We start from the raw sequence: 23,680 nt of genomic DNA, 5'->3' as shown, positions 1-23,680 counted from the left end.
TTATGTGTAAGACATGTTACACTGTGTGTTGGTAAGCATAGATAAATGCTATACTTATTTAATCCTCATAATCCTGGAAGGGAAACTTTACTATTATCTCCATTTCACAGATAAGAAAATTGGAGTTGACATAGTACACAAGGTCAAATACCAAGAAAGGGAATTTAGGATTTAAACTCACAGCTATCTGATATACAGTTCCATGCTTTCAAACTCAAGTTTATTCCACCTCCTTACATTCACAGACTTACAAAAATATTTCATCCAACTTTAAACATTAATGTTTAAACAAATATGCATTTCCAAGAAAAAGGTTTTTCCTAGAGATTTTGCATAAGTTTTTTAATGCAAATCTTCTGTGAATCTCTATATAAAAATAATTATTTGGGTTGTTTTCTTTGCCTATTCAAAAAAAACAGTCTCTAAAAAGTCTAAGTTTAATTTAAATTCAACCCTAGTTGGAAAAGGTTTGCCACTCTCCTGAGTACCACTATTTCTGGTGTGGAATTGCTGACCTAGTTCTAAAGTGAGGGATAAATTCACATGGCTCACATGTAGTCTTCAGGGAAAGAGTGGAGTTATTGTTCATGTACCATTTATATGGAATGCTGACCTTTTGAAATAATCCATTGCTTATTGTAAATGTTTAATGAATAAAAATAATTGAGCTTATGTTTTAACAACAATGATTCATACTACTTTGGGCTTTTTTTTTAATACCCCACTGAATACCCAACTTGCATTTACCTGTGTAAGGCAAAATATCACACACTTAACTTCATATACCTATAATCTGGAAGATAAAGTTAGTAGGTAGAAAACAACTATCTCTACTTACAGTGAATCTGATAGAGAAGGAGGGGAAAGTTCATTAATTATCTAAGCATATGATGTTAAATAGGCACACATTATTAACTGTTGTATTGATGGTGCATAGACATTGACTTTTTGTTCACATAATGAAGTGTCAGCAACACTGAAAAAAATCCTGATTACAGATATAGAAATTATAGCCTGTGTCACTATAATGGTTAATCTCAGTTGTGAATTTGACTGGATTAAGAGATGCCTAGAAAATAGAGAGATCTCACTGTTGAGTGTGTAAGGATGTTTTCAAAGATGCTTGCCAAATAGGTCAGTAAACTAACTGAGGAAGACCCACCCTGAAAGTGGGTGGCATCATCCAATAGACTAGGGGCTTAGACAGACAAACCTGGAAAAATGGGGAAAGAATCTAATGGAATCCCTCATGGTCAACCCTTCTTGATTCATTCATTCTTTGTTGCAGCTGTCCCATAGACATTGGACTCCAGATTCTTAAGCCTTTGAATTTGTACCTGTACCTGGAGCTTTCCAGGGAGGGCTTCTAAGCCTTCTGCCCCAGATTGGGGCTGGATCTTTGGTCCCTCTTGTTCTGAAACACCAGCTTATTGGACTGAACAGGTACTGGTACCCTTGACTGTACAATCTACAAGCATGCAGGAGACCACTGGTACTATTCAGCCTCTAACTTTGTAAGTCAGTCCAATAAATCCATTCTTATAATTACACACACACACACACACACACACACACACACTTCATTCTATTCCTCTGGAGAACTCTAGTATAAATACTTAAAAGCTTCAGAATCATAAAATGCTTTTTTGCTTATTATTGTTTCATAGTATTTACAAGTAAAATGATTCAAAGTAATATTATAGAATTTAGAAACTATTGCAAAATATGGTATAAAATTTTAAAAGATAAACACTAAATGGTAAAGAAAATAGTCAAAATTGGAGTTACAATAATATTAATTTAGTGAGAATTAATTTAAAACAAAGATAGCCAATGTGATTAAATAAGCTATAAGTTAAACTAAAGAAATAAATATACCCAGGAAAAATATTCAAGAAAAATGTGAATACCTATGTCCTAGAAAGGGTCTATTCATTTGCAAGGAAGAGAACTCTTTAATCTAGCTTAATAAAGACAGAATGAAAGATGAAGGTAAACATGCAAACTCCACTGGCATTCAAAGACAGGAAGTGAAGGATAGCCAGACCACAGGGATCTCAGAAAGAGCTGGAAGTTCAGAAACTGAGCATCTCTCCCATCTCTAAGGTCACTCATGTCTATTCTCCTTACATGGCCACATTGGCCTCAGCTCTCACTTCAGGCTGTGAATCTAAGCATCCACTGTCACCTGAGGTCCACATTCCCCAGCTCCTCAGCTGTGTATTGTTTGCTCCTGAGTTGGGTGTCCATGCCAAGGCACATCAGCTATGACATGGGATCCAACTTTAAAAGGCTATGTCAATAAAGAAAACTTTGATAGGGGGAAAAAACTACACTAACATGTACATGTATCTCCACCTTCAAACAGGGAAGCAAAAACAAGTCCAAATGCAGGAATTTTCCTATATATTTAAAGTTCAAATGAGAAAAATAGAAAAGTTCATGGTGCCATATCAGGCCTCCCCAAATACAAAAAAATTAGGATTCCTACACAATTTACTATGTCAAAATTTCTCCCATTTTTAATTCAGACAAAACATTTAATTTCATTTGTAGATTACTATAAATTAAAAACAAATGTTTAATAATGCTTTTGATTTTGACTTTTGAACCCAACAAAGGTTATTTGAATAACACAAATAAGTTCAACAGCTTTGACTCGAACATTTTCAAATAGAAAATTTGAACAATAGGTAGAAATGAATACAGAATTCAGTCTGTTATTTACAAAATAACTTACAAGATATTCTGGCAGCAGGATTTCAATTGCAGTTGAGAAAAAAAACTTAGCATTTAATGCAATTTATATTAAATTGAATTTTGTTAGATGAGCTCATAAAATATTAATTATTAATTAAAAAGCAAAATTTTCTAACATCTTGTAAGTATGCCTTCCAGGTATATTTCTAATATGCAACTATCCAACCATGTATGTATAATATATGAGCTACCTCATAAAGCTATATGAAAATATTATACTGTTGTTTTTCATCTACATAAAATCATCTATTTCTTTATATTTTTTGCTTAGAATCTACAAATTATTTTATCCTTTCTTTGGAATTCTTACTACTATGCTTCCAATAAAGTAGTAATTTTACATTCACTAACTTACATTTAATCTTTCGTGGTCTATCTTTCCTTTATCTATAATTCCATAAGTTTTATTAAGTGCCCACTTTGTAAAAAGTACCATACTTAGTAATGCAATTAAGTTTAGATCAGCTTTAATCAGTGATTAAACTCCCATTTTGCTCTCTTTTTCTACAATTCCCTAGCAAATGAAGAAATACATACACGAACTGGTAAGTCCTTAGATAATTGAGGATTGATTACCTTTCCTAATAATTTACCAGCTTTAATTGGTTCTCCTTTGCTTCTACATTCACTTTACTGCAGGATTCCTCCCATAGCAGTCTTTCTCTATCACCTTGAAATGACAAGTTAATGCCAAGGAAGAAAAAAAAAACTAACATTTTGGTACATAATTAATCACTACACTGATCTTGAATTGATCTCTGCTCTTTAAATGGAATTAATTATAGAAATTTAGATTTTTTTATTTTCCAATCTTGCAAAGCTGAATTTACTGCTATTTCAGTTAAGAAATGTTTCTGTGGATAGAAACACTACCAACTAATATGTAATCGACAGTGCAGAGTATTTGGAGGTTTTAAAATTATGTTCATTGCTGTTCTTAGTATGAAGAGTTCTCCAGAATTTATTATGTAAAATTTATGTTCTAGTTTTCTTCAGTCAGTACTATCTAAGCCCTACTTCCAATTTTTCCTGTTGCAATATTAAAAAGTATTGTTTTCTTAGCATTAACCACATTTTGAAAATTTTTTCACAATCATAAATCTATAAATCAAGCCCAGGTATAAATCAAGTACACTAATAAAACATTACTGCCTACAATTTCAGATTGTAAGGAGCAAGGACAACACTATCAGGACTGGTGAGTTAAGGACAGAGTTATGTGTCTGGAACAGGAAAGCTACAGAGTAAAATTCTAGGGTAACCTGATTTGGAGAGCTGGGAGGAGAGGACAAGCCAGGTGCTAAGGCCACATGGGGCACTAAAGATCCCAGCTCAGGTAGGAGACAATTGAGACCATTATGAACTAAGAAATCCAATACCAAAAAGTAAGGCCAGAGGTCAGTTCTGCAGCAGGAATTGACAACAATTCTTCAAAACTAAGGTTGGTAGCAGAAGAGAGATAGAGATAATGGGGGAACAGGAGAGGTCTTCAGGGTCAAATAGGAAAATAATACAATAAGAAATACTACATCCAAGAAAGTCAAAAGCAAAGGCCTCGGAGGTAACAAAAGAGTAGGAAGTGACAAGATTCTCTGAAGTGCCATCAAAGAGACCTTTCTGTGCTAAAGAACAGTTCAGCATCCAGTAGAGTGGCCTTGTCATATATAACTTTTGAGCACTTGGCATATAATGAGTAAAATTAAAGAACTGAATTTTAAATTTTCATTTCACCTAATTAATTTTAATCTAAATAACTTTGCAGCCACTATATTGGACAGTGCACCTTTATGGAAGTACAAATATGACTGGCTTTGGTGAAATCATTTGAACCATGCTTCATTGACATTTGACTTCCTGCAAGGGCCAAATAACAGTATTGCACATTCCCCAAGTTAAAAAATGCAGCTCCTTTCACTGATCACCTGATACTACCCAGTCTTCCTTATTTCCCTTGACTGCTATATCCACCTAGGATAAGATTTTGGTATCTTGGGAAAGAAAGTGAGATCAGAATATTGGGTTGGTGAACATAAAGCTCCTGGGCTCCCAGGAATGTCTTGTGCCTCTCCCAATTTACATATCCAAACTAACCCACTGCCAGAAAATTCCACTTTCACTGATGACACACCTGGGAATAGGCATAGATGTGGTGTTGAAAAGGAGAAATAAGTAGAGAAATTCTAAGGGATGGTGGGAACAGGAAATGGAAAGAAACAGGAGACAGCATTTATGAGGAACCATCTTTGGAACATGCTGCACAGTCTTGCAAAAGTTAAAAGATAATTCCTGATGGTTGGCAGCATTCTTACATTTCAAATGCACTTGATGGAAGGTGCCCTAGAGATGAACCTAAACTCTGCAGAGTGGGTAAACTGAATATTAATGATAACCCTTTTTTTTTTTTTTGCTCTAAATAGTGTGATAAGATTATAGATCTGATGGTCCTGCTCTTTGCAGGTCTCAGAGGGCTTGAACTTCAAGCTCAGAGTAGAGATGTCTGGAGTCTGAATAAAAGAGAGAGTGCACTTGCAAATTCTAGATTAGGTATGTGGAGAGGTGTAGATAGTTGTTACATTACATGTGATACTAATTCTAAATAATTTAGGAAGCATAGAAGGATATCATCTGTGATAAGTAGTCCTGTGGTATTAGCAGTCTCTAAAATAATGCTTGGCCCATAGCCGACACTCAGTAAGCATGAGGTAAATGCCAAACCGTGGCTTCCCCAACATGAATTGAACATTTATCCTGAAAATGGTATTGTCAGTTAGGATGAAAATGTCACCATCCCTGTGGTCCATCTGTTTTGAGTTTCTGTGTCTTCCCTAAGGCAAGGAGGAGGATTAGGTGATGCAGCACATTTTTGCTGTCAAAATAGAGCACAGACTTCTGCCAAGAACATAAGATGAGCAGACCTTTACTTTCTTCCCCTAAGTACAACTAAATGTTCTGGAAATATATACAAACAAACAAACAAACAAACACAAAAGACCCCGAAAATTGAAAGTTGGGGTCAAGTTCAAGACCCAAAGAATGTCATAGTAGGGAGTTTCTTGGATTTTCTTTTTGCCTCGTTTATCCCCAATTTGGAGTTAAAGAAGCTAACGACCTGAAAATGCCCATAGTCTCAGGCAGGAAAAGCCCAAACAAATGTTTTCTCTCTCTCTAGACAAATAATGAAGAATAGGCCAACCTAGCAAAGCAGAAAACTTTTAGATAATAATCCCTGTACTCTAAACAAATACCACAAGGAAAACTGTGCCTTCACCCTCCTCATTGCCACCCATAGCAGCATGGGCCAAACGCAAAGTTTACATTCTGCCATCATGACACTACAATGGCATGTCCCCAGACTCTAACAACTCCTATCAGAGTTTGGGGGTGGTACCAGAGAAGGCCAAATAGGGAACTAGGACTTTCATCTCCCCTGCTTTTTTAATGAGGTAGCCTCCCCTGCAGTATGATTGGAGACCACCTGGAAAGCCAGAACTTTTTCCCAGAGAAGAGTAATGAGGTGCCTCTTCATATCTTGTCTGAGGTGGTGTCTATAGAGGCTGGATAGGGAGTAAAGATGTCCATCATTGCCCAAAGTTTCCAAGGTCACCAACATTGCAGTGTCAGTGGAAACCACGTGGCAAACCAGAATTCTCACCCCCACCTTGTAGTGACAAGGAACTCTCACTTGGGGTGTAAATGGAGAAAACAAACACGAAAAGCACACTTCTACCTCCATAGGTAGCCATCTTTTTTTTTTTTTTTTTTAAAGAGAGAGTGAGAGAGGAGAGAGAGAGAATTTTTTTAATATTTATTTTTTAGTTCTCGGCGGACACAACATCTTTGTTGGTATGTGGTGCTGAGGATCGAACCCGGGCCGCACGCAAGCCAGGCGAGCGCACTACCGCTTGAGCCACATCCCCAGCCCATAGGTAGCCATCTTTTCCTCCCTTTCCAGGCCTAAGCAGTACCAGTTTAGAATACTAGCTAAAATGATTTAAATAATTGATCCAGAGTCTCAAACATAATACAAAAACATCCAATTTTTTAGCAAGACTAAACTAAAAAGAGAGAAAGACAGAAGAAAACACAAATTTCCAATATCAGGAATGGAAAATGAGATGTTCCGCAGACATCAAAATGACAGTAAGGGTATACCATGAACAGCTCTACATGTCTACAGCTTAGGGGAAATGGGCAAATTTCTTGAAAAACACAATGTTCTGAAACTCACTCAATATAAAGAAGATAATTTAAATTTTTCTGTATTTTTAAGAAAATTGAATTTGTAATTTTAAAACTCCTCAAAATGGAATTTTCAGGCACACATATTACCACAAAAGATTTTAGCCAAACATTTAAAGTTAACATCCATTCTATGACATCTCTTCCTAGATACAGAAGAAGAAGAACACTTCCCAATTCATTTAATGAAAGTAATATAATCCTGATCCCAGGGCCATACAAAAACAGTACAAAAAAACTACAGACCAATACATCTCAAAGATATAGACATGAAAATCCTTAACATTTTAGCAAATAAAATTTAGTTATGTATAAAGATTCATATACCATGACCAAGTTGAATTTATTCCAGGGCTGTAAGAGTAGCCCAATCTTCAAATATCAGTTAATGTAATCCACTATGTTAACAAGCTAAAATAAAAAAAAAATCACAGGATCATATCAAGTGATGTAGAAAAATAATTTGATAAAACTCAACACTCATTCATGACAAGAAACTCTCATAAAAATAGAAATAAATGGAAACTTCTTCAACTTGATGCATATTCACCAAAGAGCTACCATTAATTACACTTACCTGGGAAAGTGTGAAGGCTTTTCCCATACAGTAGGGAATAAGATAAGGAAGCCTGATTTCATAGCTCTTATCCAAAATAGCACTATAGGTTTTAGCTAGTTCAGTGGGCTAGTTAAAAAGAAATAAAAGACATACAGATCAGAAAGAATAAAATAAAACTGTCCCTATTTATAGATGAGTTGATTAAATACATAAAAGAAATCCCTAAGTGATCTACACAAAAACTCCTACAACTTATAAGAGAGTTCAGCAAGTTTATGGATAACAAGATGAACATACAAAAATTAGCACTATTTTTATATATATTGTGTGTGTGAATCCAACAAGACTTGTGTAAAATGTCCATACACTACAATACAATATATTCTGGGTGAAAGAAATCAAAGACGATCTAAATCAATGGATCAAGTGTTGGATCATAAACCATGGATATACATCGGAAGATTCAAATAATAGTCAATTCTCCCAAAATTGATAAGCAAGTTTAACAATATCTTTCAAAATCTCAGGATTTTTATTGATAGTAACATAATTATTCTAACTTTATATGGAAAGTCAATGAAACTATTTTAGCTAAAAGGTAATTCTATTAAAAAAAAGAATAAAGTGGGAGAAATAATTCCATCAAATTTTAAGACTTGGTATATAACTATAGTAATCAACATTGTGTGCTCTTGGTGGAAGGACAAACACCACATCAACAGAACAGAATAGATAAACCAGAAATAGACCTGCACAAATATGCCAACAGATTTTTGGGAAAGATGTCAAAGGAACTCGATAAAGATAGCCTTTTCAAACAAATGGTGCTAGAACAATTGGATGTCCATGGATAAAAAAGAAGAACTTTGTAAATCTCACACTCAATACAAAAATTAACTCAAAATAGATCACACACTTAAATATAAAATGTAAAACTGTTACACTTCAGAAAAAAAAAAAGGAGAGCATCTTTGGGATATAGGACTAAGTAAAAAGATTTATGCTGAAAGCACAATATTTAAAAGGAAAACCAATAAATAAGACTTTAATAAATTATAAAACTTTTGCTTTACAAAAAAACCCTGGAAAGAAGATGAAAAGACAAGAAATAGACTGAGAAAGACTATTTGCAAATCACATCTCTGACAAAGGACTAGTATTTAGAATATATAAAAATTATCAAAACTTAACCATTAAAAAAAGCAAAGGATCAAGTTAGGTAATATACAAGAGACATTATTCAAAAGAAAATACTTAGTTGTCAATAAACACATAAGAAGATGTTCATCACCATTAGTCGTTAGGGGAATGGAAATTAAAACCATAGTGAGGTACCACTACACCCATACCAAAATGCCTAAGATGAAAAATAAAGGAAGGAAAGAAGGAAGGAAGGAATAAAGAAATTTGGCAATACCAAGTGCTGGTGAGACTATGAAAATCTGAATCCCCCACACATTGCTGAAAGGAATGTAAAATTTCCTTAACCACTCTGGTAGAGATAGTCTTTTCTTCAAAAACTAAATATTATACTACCACAGGACTCAATAATTGAATTCTGGGAATTTATCCTGATAAATTAAGAGGTGTATTTACTGGAAAATCTATACACAAATGTTTATATAAACTTTATTCAAAATAGTTAAAAGATAGACACAACCCAGATGTCTCTCTGTGGGTGAATACTTAAACACACCAGTCCATCCAGACCATGAAAGACTACTCAGCAACAAGAAAGAAGGAACTATTGACACACCACAGCCTAGATGAATCTCCAGAGAATTATGCTGAATATAAAATAACACTCTTGAAATCACAAAGCTGTAGAAATAGGAAACGTTCGCAATTGATAGAGAGCAGGTAGAAGTGGATGTGGGATTGAATATAAAAGACATCCTTGTGGTGATAGAAATGTTCTGCATCTTAACAGTGTCAATGTCATTATCCTGACTTTGATATTCTACTGCACTTTTACATGATATTACCATTAGAGAAAATTGAGTAAAGGATACAATGTAGTTTAAAAAATATTGTCATTAGGTGAAGCAGGAGAAAGGATCACGGGTCTCTCTGTGTCATTTCTTATAACAGCAAGTGAATTTATAAGCAACTCAAATAAAAAGTTTAATAAATCTACAACCCAAAAAATAAAAAAAAATGTATAACACAAGGAATGTTTAGGGTAAGAGCAGAGTATAAAGAGTTTTCTTGAAATGGGGCTTTTTAGTATTTTTTGATAGCTGTGTGTTGAAAGGTATATCACAAGAAGGGGGAAGATAAAATGAGAGGAAATCATATAGTTAGAAGAAATAGATGAAGGCCAGTGTAGGAAAAGAGCTTTTCAGTAACAAACTAGGAGGTGTCCAACACTAAAACTGGCTACCTAAAGGAGTGAGCTTCCATGTATATGTGTATTGAAATAGAAGAAACATATGCACAGAATGTTCTCTCTGTTATGTGGATGCTAACACACAATAGGAAGGGAGGTAGAATTCCATTGGGTTAGACGAAGGGGAATGAAGAGAAGGGAGGCAGGATGGGAATAAGAAAGACAATGGAATGAATCAAACATAACTTTCCTATGTTCATATACGAATATGAATCTCTGAATCATGTACAGCCACAAGAATGGGATTCTAATTAGAATAAGTTATATTCCATGTATATATAATGTCAAAATACACTCTACTCTCATGAGTATCTAAAAAGAACAAATTTAAGAAAAGAATATTTTAAAAATGTACAAAACTCAGGACTGTACTTGGAAGAGGTTGGATCTCACCAGGGAATCACAAATTCAAATGTCATGGAAGCTAGATAATGAACTACTAAAGCACACTGGGAGAAAACATAAAGAGGTGATAAGGTGCAATGGGGTTATGGAGAACTGGAAAGGCCATCTGCCACTCAGTGCTGGGTGACTGTTGCCTAATAAAAACACTAAACTGGTGCAGCTAAATTTTCACATATTTAAGACAAGTTGGAAATCCAGATTTTTATATGAAATTTGCCAACAATGAAAATGTCTTCAACAGATTGTCTCTTATGCACAAATACTATGAGATTTAAAACTTTGTAGTCCAAATAAAACTCATCTAGAATTTATCCTACTGTTTCAATTTTAGTATTTTAAATGAATAATGAACAATGGTTTTTAATCATTGCATCCCTGTATTGTTGATTTCCAGAAAACTTATATTGTGACATGCCTTCACAGGTTGCTGTTTCCATGAAAACATCTTAAGATTGACATCTCATTTGCTGTAATTTGTGTTTGATATCAAGGTTGCAGTTAGAGCAATCTCTGTTAAGCCCTGTATGTGTTTCTCTTCCACACCTCCATACCCCTATACCCTTGTTAATGGAGGTCATTTATATCAGCTTAACCTTCTTGAGAAATAAATCATATTTACCACATATTCAGATAAATAATGATGTATTACATTCTTTGTTACATCTCTTTCATGAGAACATGTCTTTTTTTTTTTTTTTTTACTCTCATGATCTAAACCCTCTTGAGGGAAAGCAACAAGTCTTATATTGTTTTTGTTTTGTTATCCTTCTCTTGCTCACCACAGTTTGCATCACAAAATAAGTGCTCAACAATTGCTATATCACAAAGACTTATTGATCAGCCGAACCTGTGACAAATAATATAATGGAACATATTCCTAGCCTAAACGGGGAAACCTAGGACAAGTGGGCTGGAAGATTGGTTCAATTCTTCCCTCACTAGACTCCACATCAGCAGCACGATGGCTTCCTAGCTTGTCAGCAAGTCTCCCTTTTGAATTTTCAGCATGATAACTGTTTCCCCAGGAGTCTCCAACAGGCTTGGTTAAGGATATCTATTCACTGCTTTGAATTTCAAAAAGACATAAAGAAAACAATCAAACTCTCTCTGTATTCCATGCATTTTATGTAACTGTGGCCTTGGGAGGAATTTGCGCTGTAGGAAAACTTAGATGGGATTGATCAACCAAGCAGGGGAGGGCAAAGGCGCATATTCATTACTTTTCTTTCAATTTCAAGTAGTTGTATTGATGTCTACAATGTTTGTGGTAATTTGAGCGTCCTGTAGCAGATAGGGTTTCTAAGGATCAGGTGGAGTAATTGAAAATATAACAGGTGGCATCTGACAACCGAGAAAAGTAACAATCCCTAAAGGTGATTTTCAACTTTCCACTTCACCATCAGAAACTGAGATTTTTGAGTTGTGAAAATACTTTAATGTTTAAAGCACCCAAAATTACCAGAATTCAGATAATTTTATTCTAGGAAGGGAAACACACACATGCACGTGTGCGCATACACACACACACACACACACACACACACACACACCTCCTTGGCCCATCAAATAAAATGAAAAAATGTTAAAGGGTCATCCAGAGGTCTTTGATGATCAAACATAGTACTTTCTAAAACAGGTAGCTAAAGGTAAAGTTTAGTGTAAATGATGGCTAGAGAAGTTTAATCAATATATCTCAAGATAGTTTGAAGAGAGGAATGTGGATGTACTCACCATAAAGAAACAGAAAGTCAAGGTGATAGATATGTTATTACCCTCAGTCAATTCCCCACGTACACCTGAATAGAAATGTCACATTGCACCTCATAGATATGTACAAATATTATGTCAATTTAAATTACTTTTTAAATTCTTAAATCTATCCTTAAGAATGTTTGATTCTACAAGAAGGAGTCTCAGAAGCAAAACTCACTCTCAAAATTCTCTGTAAGCCAAGGGTAAAGAGGTGATAAGGTGCTGTGCTGTGGGCACTGGGCAGCACAGGGATCCTGGCTTTGCTGGCAGCAACCTTAGCAGCCTTCACTTAGGTGTTTCCACACCTGGTTGGGTTGTGTTCTGCCTCTCCCCACCCCCACCTCCCTGGGAGTTTCCTTTCCTTTAACTTTTTCTTTGCTTCCATCCAACTTCACACTTAGGACATTCACACTTAGTTCCTTCTCCCAAACTGTTGTTTCTTTTTTTCTTTTCCACTGATGTGGTAACTGTTATTGGCCTTATTGAATGTGTTATTTTGTTGAAAGAAAAAAAAAAAAGACCAAAAAAGGCCTGTATCCTACCGAGTATTTCAGCTTTCAAACTCAGTTCTGAGAACACAAGTGGTACTGGGGATGGTTGACCAGAATTCCCGGTGTGACAGTGTGTAAACCTCAGCACTAGAAGAGTCTTCTCAGATCCCGAAATGCCACAGAGCACTACAAAGGAGAGAGATGTGCTCCCTAGTATTTCATGTCACCTTTTAGTCCTGATATAACAGAGGTTACCAAACGATAGACAATCTTTCAAAGTGCAGTTTCTGTGTTAACTTTCAGTGTTAGATCTAACTTCAATGAGAGCGGTTGCAACGGGTGTTACTTAGGCTTTTTATTTTTTTTAATCTATAGCAAAAAGGCAGGCGGTTTCTTGTTTACCTGAATTATTAGATCAACTTCTTAACTGGCCACCTCCTCTGGCCTTGCTTCTCCACCCTGATCCAGTGTACACTTCAAGAGCAACCAGGGCACATCAGATGGGGAAACACCTCTCCTCAAAACTGTAAGGGTTCTGCCTTTCAATCAGGAGCAGAGTCTACATGATGTACTATATTTTAACACACTCACCCCTTACCATGTGGACCTCATTTGCCACTCCCCTATCCCTCCCTCTACTCCAGCCACAGCAGTCTTTTCATTGCGTCTAGTATACCAGAGAGACTCTTAAAGGTATTATCCTGAAAAGGAAGAACCACACACAATTTTAATAAACTAATTGCAATTCACAATCACTGGAGAATCAAAAACTATATGTTTTCTGAACTTAAATCCATGAAGTTTCCCATACCAAGATTCGTGGAAGACCCTCAATATCCATAGAATAAAGGTGGGCTGTAAAGTTCCAGATGAATTTCAGCTAGCAAGTGAATTGAACATTCGGAAAGTATTTTTTAATTGCCTGCATCTAGGAAATCAGACCTACCTGCCCTCTCAGACAAACTGTCTAGAGATGTTTTTTGTTGTTTTTTTTTTGTTTGTTTTTTGTTTTTTTGTTTTTGTTTTTGTTTTTTGCAAGATGTTCTGGTTTGGGGCCTGGACCCATGTCCTTGACTCATTTTTGCTGGTCCCTTGAGATGCTCTTGTTTTCTAATCTCCTTGCTCTCTGGGTTTGACTATGCAGAATTGGGCCCCAGCTTGTTTCTTGAACCTTGGCTGACTTTCTAAATCCTGGCTGAAGTGTGGGTCCAGAGATGCATAACTTAGATCTCAGAAATGCTTGTCAAGCAGTCAATGGCAGTGCAGTCAGCAGACAGCCTCCATCAGACTCTTCTACAACTACCTCAGCTTCAAAGTGCTACCTGGTCAATCCTTCCTTGGAGCAGCATGCATCCAGTGATGGCCAAATGATGGACACTCAAAGGAGCAGGACTTGCTCCAGAACTCCCTGTCAATTGGCCAAGGCATTGCCAGCCATGCACCACAATCTAGCTTTTCCACTCTGGCTTCCACCTCCTCTTTTTTGTTTGTTTGTTTACAGATGCTGATTCCTAATAAACAACTTGTATCCCCCCCAAAACAATGTCATTATCTGCTCTAGAGAACCCATCTGACAACCACCTCCAACATTCCTAACAGAAACGTCAAATTTGAGACACACAAAAAATTAGAAAACAAGTAGAATATATGTGAGCAACACTGATACTTAAGAGACAGACCTACCACCAAGGAAATGCTCAGAACAGTAAGGTGTCCTGATTATACTATGCTTTCTTGATATCAGATCATAATATGAAGAAAGCTACTTTGCTTTCTTAAAACATTAAACCAAAAATCTCTTTTAGTTCACTCTCTAGAAAATCGTTCTTCATTTTAAATTGATAATTAACCTACAAAAAAAATAAAAACATCAATTCTGGAGAAATGATCAGAACCTAGATTAGGCTCTGAAAGAGCACCTAGGAGACCTGAATTACTACATCATACAATTTGTTAAGAATTTCACCCTAATATTTGCATATTAACAACTTCCCTTTGTCAGAAATTCATTTTCAATTCTAAATCCCTCAGTTTTAAAATAATTCTAGGATAGAGTGGGTTCTTTTTATTGTAAGATACAATGAGCTTACTGTTAATATCTCTGCCGCTGGTTGGTATCACCGTGTGTGGACTGAAATCATTCACCCTTAGTTTATTGTGATATTTCCTTATTTTTTCAAGGTAAGACTACCTTTAATTTAATGTATCTAATCCTAGGAAACGCCTTAGCTGTATCCAAAATCAAAGGCAAAGGCCCTGTCTCCCTCTGCCTGAGGGTACACAGAGTCAGCACCTTCTAAATCCCCTCCAGTCACCATGTGATGCTCTGAGTGGCTGATTTCTGTGCCAAGTCCATTTGGTTTGGCCCCTTGTGAGTGGTTCTGAATTCCAAAGGCTGGTTGTTTGAAAATTCATGAGCTTCTCAATGATGCAGTTCCATTTCTGGCTGCCCCACTGCTCAGTTAGTTCAGACAACAAGCTGCTTAGGGAAGGATAATTTTTCCCTTTAGCTGCCAAAACCTACAGGGGGGTTGGTATTTTACTGTTACTGTGGAATTTTCAGAAGTTTGGAAAACAGAGGATTTTATTTTTTGTTTTGTTTTGATATAGGACAATTTGACAATGGCTTTGGCAGTGATACAAAAATCTCCATGCTTGTAAACCAGAATAACATTTGCAGCCATCTGGCTTCCATGTAGCACCCTCTGAGTGGGATAGATATAAAAACTGTTAGCAATTAAGAGGTTTAAAACGGCTTTTCCATTAGTTTCTGAAACGAACTATCCCATAATAAAGATATGAGGCAGTGAAGGAGTTGCTGAGGCTTCCTTAGCACACTTCTCACCGTGATAAGAATTGTCTGACACCTCCCTGACTTCTTAATTTCTCAGCTTCTCTCCACTATCATCACCACCATTCACCCAGATTTCTGGACTCCAATTTTTCCTAAATATAACATCCTCAATCATGAAAAACTGACTCGGGCTCCATTCCAAGGAATGTAGGGAAACTATAAAACCACATTAAAGGAATCACTGCCTTCTACCTCTGCATTCCAAGGCTTGATCTTTATATGAGTGACACTAGATATTTTATTTTAGGGAGATTTTTTAAACAACAAATCACAGATGATGTTTTTTTTATTCTTGAAACCCTATAAAGACATAGTTTCTTTAGAGCAGGACCTATGCCTTTTGACCCCTTTTAAAATTATCCAAAGTTATTTGTTATAATAATCTGCACATACCAAAATAAAGGCCTAGCACTTCCAACTTGGTCTCTTATCCATTTCCAGTACAATAATCAGAAGCCAAGGTTGCTCACTCACTGTTCTAGAAATAAATTTGAAGAAATGATGCTATTGAGATAAAAGAGTACAAGTAAGAGAGTTTGGAAAGAGATTTCTATTTTCCCCTATTTAACTTTCCCCCAGAATCCTTTCCCACCTACCTAAAAACACGATCTACTAGTAATCTGCAAAAGAAGCTTTGTACTGTCACTTATTTTGCACTTTTTACAGAGTAACATATTTTCATCCAACACTCTCAGAGATTTCTCACTTAAGCTGTCAAGTTTAGAAAATCCAGGGCTAGAAGAAATCAGACAGGAATTTTCCCAAACAGATTAGCATGTTGAAGGAAGATGATGTAAATAGTAAAGTCATTGGCAACATGAATTTCCCCTATGCTTGAGCACGCTTTGCAGCACAGCTAAGCCATTAACGAGTGATGGTTTCATGCACTTGGACCAGTGATTTACGAAGTTGTTTCCTGATTTAATAGAGTGCTAGAAAGGATTGTTGTTATACCAACTAAAAAGAATCATAAAATGGTAATGAATGTTATGAAACTTCATGAATATTTCATCTGAAGACAGGCTATCAGATTTATTTTAAGGTTAAAGAGCACATAGACCATAAATCAGGTCCAAAATGTAGTTGCTTGAAGTTCATAGTTGGTGAGAACTATTTACATGTTAGGCAAGGCTAACTGTGGGTGTTTATTACTTTGATCACATGTTATAACCCAGTTAACTTAAGATAAAGTATGGAGGGGGTCAGTTTTAAAATAAATCACTTTTAAAAGGATCTGCAAAGTTTTCTAGGGAGGAATAGAAATGTTTTTGTAGACACAAAATTGGATTTATTAACACTTTCTCATTGACATTACTAAATATTCAAAATCATAATCAATACTCAGTAAAAAGATATCACAAGGCAATTATAGTACCATAAAATTGGATAATGAGCATAAGCATATTATTTAGCTGTGAATATTGCATATAAACATCATTTACATTAAATGTTTAATATATCACCATTTCAAGGCAATTTCTCATTTGAAAGTTATCATTAGCTTGAAATTTACTACTTGTTTTGTTCAATTAGTATACTTTATTTCCTCAGTAGGACCTCAGAAAATTATTCTTACCCAATCTTCATGATATAAAAGTGAAAATTATGAAAATTTTCTCCTAGTGTTAAGGCTTAGATGTGAAGTGTCCCCCAAAAGCTCAGGTGTGAGACAATGCAAGAATGTTCGTAGATGAAATGATTAGATTATGAAAGGTGTAAACTAATTAGTGGATTACTCCACTGATATAGATTAACTGGGTGGTAACTCTAGGCAGGTAGTGTAGGGCTGGAGGAAGAAGGTCACTGGGGGGGGGGGGTGCCCTGGGTTTACATTTTGTTCCTGATGAGCCGGGCTCTCTCTCTGCTTCCTGGTTGCCGTGTCCTGAGCTGCCCTCCTTCCCCTCTCCTTTCTGCCATGAGGTTCTGTCTCACCTCAGGTCCATAGCTATGAAGCCGGCTGACCGTGAACTGAATCTCTGAAATCATGAACCAAAATAAACTTTTCCTCCTCTAAGTTTTTCTTGTTAGGCCTTTTGATCACAACAACAAAAAGCTGACTAAAACACTTAGCTTGTCAGCTAGCTAAGAGCAAGCCCATTAATTCCTCCAGATTAAGTTTTTCCCCTTTCTTATGTTTGTTTGGCAAAGTATAAGAAATGTTTATTTAAATGTGGAGAAATGCTTTTTCATTTTTTTTTTAAATCTGCCAATGGGAATTGAAATCTAAGTGCCCATTTATTTATTTGATTATTCATTATGTTGAGTGCTTACTATGTGTCATGTCCTTGGGAGGTTATGGGGAACAAAATGAAGATAAGTGAAACATGGTCTCTACTCTATACAACATTTTGCTTCAAGAGGAAGGAATAAATAAGTAAATGAGCAATTGTATGAATCGTGGTGGCTGACATATTAAGAGCCATATGAGTGCAGGGGATAGAAACTTGCTCTGGAATGTAGTTCAAGGATGGCACCTAGAGAAAACCATGTCTGAGGTCAAAACTACCTGAATGATGAGCAGAGTCATGGGGAATTAGTGTTCAGACCAAGAGGGGAAAACCAGAGGAACTTAGAGAAGCTTGTACTGGTTGAACTGTGTTGAATATGTTGTGTTGAATGTAAATATGAGGAGGGAAGCCAGGAAGGTACAGAATGCCTAGGAGCCAGCCCTCAAGGAACTTGGATCATATCTCAGGGCAATGGATTTCACTGAAGGGCCATCAGCAATGGAACAACATAACTAGATTTTCATTTTTTCCTGTTTACTATTACATTCCTTACTTGGCAATCATTGCACACTTCTATACTTTGTATTAAAATGAAAAATTAATAATTTTATCAAATGTAAGTCAATGGATGATGGGTTTTAAAGTAATTTTACAAAAAAGAGTGAGGGTAAAATCAGATCATTTATGTAGAAAAAGTTATGTTGAACATCACCAATGCTCTGGATGGGGGGAAAGAGACCGATCAAATAGATATGCTTCCCTGGAAATAATGTCAGATTAAAATTCATTACCCTAAAGAATTTCCTGATACAAATGGAGATGCCCCATTTGTATCAAGATGCCCCATTTGTACCAAGTTACGTTATGAGATCTCTTTATGAAAATCTTAAAAATAAAAATTATTTTTCATTTTAAAGGAAAAAAATGTAGTTTACATTCTAAACAAATCAGTCCCCCAAAAAGGTATACTTCTGCATTTCAGCATTCTCATTTAGTTCACGGCTTAGAAAATGTAGTATTAAGATAATAACTAATGTTAATTAAGGAAGTACAATGTTCCAGTGCCTGTCTAAAGTCATTTAAATGTATTAGCTTATTTAATCCTCACTTTAAAATATACTCGGTAAAAAAGATAAGTATCCCTATTTTAAATATGAGGGAATGAGATACAGAAAGTCAAGCAATTTGTCCAAGTCAGACAACCAGAGAATTGCAGATTGATGATGGTGTGCCCACTGTTCTCTGTCATGACATACTACAGAGCAACACAGTTTACACAGTTTTTATAGTTACAGTCATTGGAAGTATAAGTGAAAAATTACAATTAAAAAGGACAAACTGTTTCCACTTATCCTTGAATACTGTTTTATCTATTTATGAGGAAGCTAACATTTAGAAGAGGGCAAAAATTCTTATTTTATTTTCTGCAAGGCAAACACACGTTTGCAGAGTTGACACACAGAGCAAGGCATTTGCTCACTGATTACTGTTGAATAAACTTGACATTCTTTTTGTGGTCTTACTGTGGTACTCACATACAGTAAGTGCACCAAACAAATGAGATCACCTCTTATGGGATAATCTTAAAAACTTTGCTTCACAGAAAATATACTGAACTCTTCACTAACATTCTCCTAATGTCACAGCCTTCATTCAAAATGAAAATTGTGTTTTTAATCTCTCCAATGTAAAGCTCCAGATGAAAACACCCTACACATTGAAGCCAAGGTATAGGGAATAATAGGAAAGCTTTCCTGGTACAGAGGGTCATTTGTTCAATTTTCTGACCTGCTTCATCTTCAAGAACAAGGAGAGCACTGGATGACAAAGGTTTCCAGCAGAAACAGATTTATAGTCAGAATCAGTTTTCTCTGTTTTCATTCATTTTGAATGAATACAAAGAATAATCTTGCTGCTATTACAAATGCAGCAAACTGAGCCATTAAATCGACAGTGTGATCTATCCCACTTCACACTGCTTTATAAGCAAAATGTATCATTCCTGGGAGCTTTCTCCTGGTTAAATAATTGTGAGAAATATATCTCTTGCCATTACTTTTATTGATAAAACACAGCATGTCATCTTAATTTATCCTTGCACTGCTCCATTTTATCATCTACCGAGCGATTGGGATTCTGATCACCCTGCGTTCTGCTGTCAGATTGAAAGCCTCTGTCTACTCATCTGTTATTCTTCACAAAGCCAAGCGCCAGTGTAACATCTGTTTTCTCACTGACTCTTCACCAGAGACTCAGATTCCAGAAAGCAATAACCTCGGGGTTCCCTCAGGCCCTGGAGGGTTCCTGCTATGCTAATGCTTGAAGCTACCTAACAGAATTAATGGCCAAGGTCCTGCTATTCTATTCCTATTTTTTTAACCTAATTTTGGGCATATAAGCTGGTGGAGTAATAATAACATTTTACTGATTTTTTTAAGCTAGTCATCACTTGTTTTAGAAGGCTGAAAACTTTAACTCCATTACTTAAAACTATTAAAAAATAAAGTTACACTTTTTTTTCTATTGATAACCAGCTATGCTCGTATTTTATTTTAATCTCAGAACACAAAGAATATTTGTTTTTAATCTCGCTCAGGGATTTTTATGAAATTCCCTGCTTTTAATAACAACAAATAATTATTGACAATTTCTATTCCAAAATTGGCACCTATTTGAATATTTTGCATTTCTTGATGGAATTTACTGAAAATTAATTTATCCACTTAGATAAAATTACTGAGAAAAGATAATGAATGAATGCTAATCAGAAGCTGATTTTGATCATAATACAAGTGCAAGAAATATACAACCCCAAAAGTTTGTAGATATTAACAATTTTTATAATTAGTCATAACTTATACTAAAAGCCAGCCACATTAACTTGCACATATGCAGGTTGAGTATCTCTTTCAAGATGCTTATGGCTAAAAGCATTTTGGATTTCAGATTTGGGAATATTTGCAGATATATAATGAGATATCTTGGGGATAGGTCCCAAGTGTGAACATAAAATTCACTTATGTTTCATACATGCATCATACACAGTCTGAAGGCAATTCAATATAACATGTTCAGTGCATCTGTGTTGTCACTGCAACCTGTCACATAAAGTCAATTGCAAAATTTTCTACTTATGGCATCATATTGACACTCAAAACATTTCAGATTTCGGATTTAGAGATGTTCAACTTTTAAGCATATTTTTAAGCAACTTTTAAGCATATTCATATATCTATACACCATGTTAATAGAACTTTAGCTCGATATCAGAAGCAATGAGTTACCTACTGTTTGGTTATCCTTTGCTGCAAAATCATCCATCCAAAATACAGTGACTCAAAATAATGGTTTATTATTTTTCATGATCTGTCAATTTATTAGGACTCCACTGGGAAGTTCTTCCTTTACACAGCTACATTCGACTGTTGGCTAAGCTTGACTGGAAAATCCAAAAAGGTTTAACACATTTGCCTTGCACTTGGTAGTCTTCCAACTGGCTGATCCACATTCCTAACCTGAACTCCCTCACATGGCGGTGGTTCAGATAGTCTTTTACATAGCAGCCAGCTTCAAGAGAAAGATCATGGAAATTACCAATGCCCTTGAGGGCTGGGTCTGGAATTGGCATAGCATCACTTGAGCTGTCTTTGACTGAGCAAATGCAAAAAGCAAATGCGAAAGCAAGCCAAAAGATCCACTCAAGTTTAAAAGGAAGGAAAATAGACTTTCTGATTTATAAAGCAAAATGAATGACAAGGATAAGAAGACACTGATGTCCATCTTTGTAGACTATCTAGCATGCCTAAATTTAAATTTCAAATCAGAGGTGTTCTTGATGTTCATTATACTAAAAACAATACTACCTTATTTTTTCAAAAGCATAGACATGTCTAAGTGGCAGGTAACTTTGCACATTTAAGAATGCAGATTAATCTGCATGTGATGTTCTCCTAGACATTTACTAACTGAACATTGAAATCAATGCTCAGATTTCAGTCCAATCGTCTTTCCCTCACTGAGCTTCCAATTTTCACTGTTCTTCATTAGTTTATATTTTCCCCTTGGATACCACTTGAAACCAAGTGGAAAATGAAAACCGAAGTAAGCTTATAATGTGTTTACACATATGACCTATTGAATCTCATCAAACATGTTCATCCATCCAAAAGGGCATCAGGGACAAAAAAAAAAAAACACAGATGAGAAGTTGTCATGCATTTTTCCCTCCATCCATTTCTATCCATCTCTGTCAGACAAAGTATCTCCATTTACCATTGACCTAAACCAATGGTGTCCCCTATTGACAAGAGTAACTAAGAGATGACTTTACATTTTTAGCAAGAGTTTAATAAGTGATAGTCACAAATATCATTCCAGATATATCAAAGATAGTTATCTCAATGCTTTTGTTTGAAATATTCATTATGATCCCAATATGATAGACATTGTAACATAAAAGTAAATTTTTTTCTCTTTTCAAGGTTTCAGAAAGCTAAGAAGACAAAAAATACAAGATTTCTAGTGTTTTTAATCATTAATGTAGTGATGTAAAACTAAATGAATTCTATAGAATGTGACAACAAAACCAAATGCCCACTAATCAAAGTTTCTATTCATAGTTCTTTCAGTATCTTCAAGTGAGATAAACTAAATAAAGCTGCTGTGTTGGACACATAAGGACACTTAACAATAAAAGGCTTCTAATGCAAAGAAGAATGTCTGTAATGTTTTGTGGTTTTTTTTAAATTTGCAGATCAGAGATTTAAGAGATGTCACACTGAAAATCAGTTCCTATAAGACAGGAATAATATTTGTAGGGTTTGGCTTATTGAGTCTTGAAATACCTATTTTTTTGAGCACCTACTGTGTACCAGCTTGGTGCTGAGTGTACAATGAAAAGCAGGGAAGATGCAATCTTTGCTTGCACAAAGCTTCCTGTAAGGTAGCAAATGCAGACACACAGGCAGCTACAACCTGGTGAGGTATATTTTAGAGTGACAGGTGTCAAGTCCCGTAAGAGCACACAAGAGGATCCCTAACTCAGAGACAGGTCAGGAACAACCTCAATAGAAAAGGGTTAGCAGAAGTAGGTGAAATGAGTGTTTAAGGGTGGGAGAGGAGAATGTCCCAGGCAGAAGGAATAGAATATGCATAGACCCAAAGTTAGAGAGGATGTTCTCTTCTGGGGATGGAATACCCTTTAGTTTGGTGAGAGCCCTACTGAGAAGAAACTGTGGAATGAGGATTCAACCTTAGCTGGAGTGGCACTGCATCCCAGGGAATGGGAAAGGATAATTTGGGTTATATATAAGCCCATTAACATTCCTACTTTATCAGGTGTATTTTTGGCTTTTAACACAAGCATATATGTGTTTGAGCATACCATACATATTTTTAAGTGGGAAAAAATACATCAACATGTTAACCAGATGATTTTTTTCTAAATTTGCTACTTTGTACTTTTTTTAACTTTCAAAATGTTATACAATACTATGCACAAATATATTTAACAGAAAAAAAAGTATTGTTAAAATGTAACAGCTTCTAGATATAACTACAGATGATATGTTTCCAAATCTTTTTATACTTTCTCTATTTCTAAGGAGGCATTTTCTATGCAAGTGTGATTTCTGTTTTTTAATAATAAGTGCTTTGTATTTGGAAGATAAGTAAGCTGAATTGAATAACTTGAGAGATGAATCCTTTATAAGAATAAAAGCAATATTAAGAAATATAAGAAAGGTCAGCTATAGTGGCATATGACAGCAATCCCAGCTACCTGGGAGGCTACAAGAGGATGATCCCAAGTTCAAGGACAACCTGGGCAACTTAGTCAGACACTGTCCCATAATAAAAACTTTTAATGGCCAGGAATGTAGCTCAGTGGCAGAGTGCTTGCCTAACATGCATAAGACCCTGGGTTTTGACTCTAGTACCATTACTAAAAAAAGAAAAGAACTACAAAAAATATAGTCATCCTCAATATTCAGGACATTGGTTCCA

The sequence above is a fragment of the Urocitellus parryii genome, chromosome 1 (genome assembly GCF_045843805.1).
Source record: "Urocitellus parryii isolate mUroPar1 chromosome 1, mUroPar1.hap1, whole genome shotgun sequence".
NCBI lineage: Eukaryota > Metazoa > Chordata > Mammalia > Rodentia > Sciuridae > Urocitellus > Urocitellus parryii.
Note: the sequence above shows the minus strand (reverse complement) of the source record.